The sequence below is a fragment of the Rutilus rutilus genome, assembly GCF_951802725.1.
Source record: "Rutilus rutilus genome assembly, chromosome: 12".
Classification (NCBI taxonomy): Eukaryota; Metazoa; Chordata; class Actinopteri; order Cypriniformes; family Leuciscidae; genus Rutilus; species Rutilus rutilus.
In genome coordinates this window covers 39,000,308-39,003,565 of record NC_140217.1, presented here as the reverse complement: position 1 = coordinate 39,003,565, position 3,258 = coordinate 39,000,308, and the positions used below count along the sequence as shown (strand labels likewise).

Sequence of the window (3,258 nt, the reverse complement as noted above, 5' to 3'; positions counted from 1 at the left end):
ACACACACACACACACACACACACACACACACACACACACACACACACACACACACACACACACACACACTGTGTATCACTTCTGAATCACTTCTCATTGTAACAAGATGATGGTAATGTTTCTTTTAAATTTACAGTAATAGTGTGAACTTGATTTGACCCCCAGATATAGGGTGTTGCAACAGAGACATCCACAACAATGTGATGTTAAAGGTGATTTCTGCCTTTGATTTAATTATATTACACCGGGGCTAGTTGTCACACTTTTTATGCCAGTTTATTTATGAAACTCAGTTCCTGTATAGTCACAAACCTTACAGTTTTACCCGCAAATAGCCACATTATAAAAATATCATGATTTACAAATAGAAAGCTAAGCTCATAAAGCTACTAATAGTGAAAACCAGCATTTGTCTAATAAGATGTTTGATTTAAAGTTTCTGTGGTTGCTGACAAATGTGACAACTTCATGTGTGACAACTAGCCCCGGTCTTCTCTTTTGTGTTTTGGGATGCTTCTTTCAAACATTAGTTTTGTTAACTGTTGAGAGAATATACATATTTGACACATAATACAGCTTTAAGGCATTTTCAAAATCACACACTAATCATTCATCAGATTATTTGCAAGCCTTGTAAACTATTAGTTCACAAATCTGGAATGTAGTGGGAAACTATAAAAAAAAAAAAAAAAAAAAAAAGTAAATGTCATTAACATAACCGGCATGACCTGTCCTGAATATTTCGTTCCTTCCCATAATGTTTACCTAACACAATAACTGCAACAAAGAACACAAGTCATTAATAGATGTTTTTTCCAACTTCCTTAAAGAGACAGTACATTTACATGTAGTTTCCTAAATAGTTAAACAATTGTACTTACACTTAATTTTGTGACAGTATAGTTCATAAACAATATTTTTTAATGAGGGTGACCAAAAAATCTAATTTGTTATGTTATATATACATTTAAGTACATACTTATGAACACTTGAGTACGAAATGGATTTAAAAACACACCACTACTCCTCCAATGCCAATCAAAATGTAATGTACATGTAAACTGTCATACCTGGGGACATTTCTAAGGATATGATTGATTTATTTATGATAAACCGCTTCTGATATGAAAAAATCATTGATATCCATGGGGAAACTTGCTTTACACTGCAGAAGAACTCAACAAAAGAAAAAGCAGCATGTCAGCATGTTTATCCAGTTATTATTTATCATTGGATAAAATGCATGCATTGTATTTGACTCCACTTTGTAACACCACTAATTTGTGTAGTCATATACATTACCTGAAATGCACAATGAACACTTCCTTCATAATAAAGGACTAAATTATCAACTTTTAAATGTGATCATCTTCAATGTTCTATGGAACACACATGAATGAACGTTCTGACATTTATGGAGTGTATCTCCTTCACAAACACACATTTGTTTTTCCTATCATGGACCTTCCATTGATATCTATTGGTTTTATACAGAGCTAATAATGTTTTCTTTCCAATACACTTCAACACTTTCTGTTTTTTTGTTTGTTTGTTTTTTAGACGTGATTTAAGTAGCCTATGTTTATTAAGCTGTGGTTCGTTGTAGATTCTGAATCACTTTTTGCATTTTTACAAACATTTAAAAAACAAAAGGCTTTATTATAAGTCATTCAAAATGTTATTTTACGTCTGTTTTCCACGTTTCGCTGTATTTGTGAGGTTGTAAAGTACATTTAAATAAAATAGCGCGCGCACACAGACACACACACACACAGAGAGAGAGAGAGAGAGAGAGAGAGAGAGAGAGAGAGAGAGAGAGAGAGAGATGGTCTACACGCGTGTGTTGAGGACATGAGCAGGAGGAGGAGGAACTTCAGGTCGCTCATTTATTGAACGTTTCTTCACATTAGTGCACTTGAGTGCGCCACACACGCAGGGAGCGAGACACACACCGCAGAGCTCTCGAACACACACACACACACACGATCGTAACCGGCTGATTTGAGATTGAAAGCTTCGAGTGTATCAGCGTCGGGATGCGTCATTATATCCGTGTGTTTGCGCGCTGATCAACACACTTCACGCAGGATGGAGAGGAAACTTTGCTGAACTTACAGCTGATTTTTCTTTTGCTTTGCTCCAGATATGGTGAGTGCATCATTTACTTACTGATACTGTCTTTGTATTTCTGACGATAACAAACCGATAATATTTCCTGTCTGTGTAATAGACACATATGCCTACTATCGGTTATCAGAAAATCTCACAAAAACGAAGAGAAAAAGCAGGATCGCACGAGGACGCGTTTGTTAACTTAACATAAATATCCAGATATCTGATGAAACGCGGATAAAAAAAAAAAAAAAAGTTACAGTCATGTCTTAGGAGAACAAGGTTTCCACTTTATTGTGCTTTAAAGGAAACCAAAACACTGATCTGAATAATGAAACATCATAAATTGATCTAGAACCATAGAGCAACGATCCCAATAACCATATTTTTAAAAGTGTGCAGCTACAGACAAAATAATACAGGGCTAGATTTAGTGTATAGTATGCAGTGTAGGCTACAATACACTAAATTTGTCATTATTCATATTCTTATTTTTATTCATATTTTATAGTTTCGCATACAGTAATGATAATGATAATTTAGATAATGCTTGTTTGATTTGAGTTGACATTAACGGTGTCCCACACACTTAAAAATGAAGACTAGGCTCTTAAATGGTTTTTAGTTTCAGAACTTTCTGCCATAACAAAAACTATATATCAGTTGTTATACGGCGATCAGCATCTAAACACAGAATAATAATCTCGATTTACAAACCAAACCCTTTACACAAACACCATTTAAAAAAAGTGCTATAATCTGAGTACAATTAAAGATGAGTTTGTAGGTCATTCAGATGTTAAGCATGTGAAGGCATCAGTGCTTCAAATCAGATATGGTTCTATTGGTAATTTGTAAGCACCTCTGTTTTTATAATGAGACACAAAAAAATAATGGTCCGTAACAAAAACACATCCCTATCCTATGAAGCAGATATATAATACCACCAAATATTGTCATATGAGGCACTTTCCCCATCAAAAACTGATTAATACTGGTATCTGGTAAAATAAATATAAAAGTGTAATTAATATTGTTCATATTTTTGCATATCATTACATGATTTTAATTGATTGTCTTGCTGTGAAATGCTGCTTCAGTTGAACTACCTGGCATTTGTAACGCAGGACAGTTTCTGAAGGAAA

The 3,258-nt window shown here is 34.3% G+C and overlaps 1 protein-coding gene across 3 annotated transcripts in view; it reads left to right on the top strand.

The window, feature by feature from the left end:
* Positions 1-1,768: 1,768 nt before the first annotated feature.
* Positions 1,769-3,258, top strand: part of eya2 (EYA transcriptional coactivator and phosphatase 2) — a 40,319-nt gene continuing 38,829 nt past the window's right edge. Inside the window, exon 1 of one of the 3 annotated variants that reach the window (XM_084426203.1) lies at positions 1,769-2,149. The gene's annotated coding sequence lies outside the window, so the exon portion shown is untranslated. The remainder of the gene's footprint in view (positions 2,150-3,258) is intronic. The other 2 variants (XM_084426205.1, XM_084426204.1) reach the window with 2 other exon arrangements.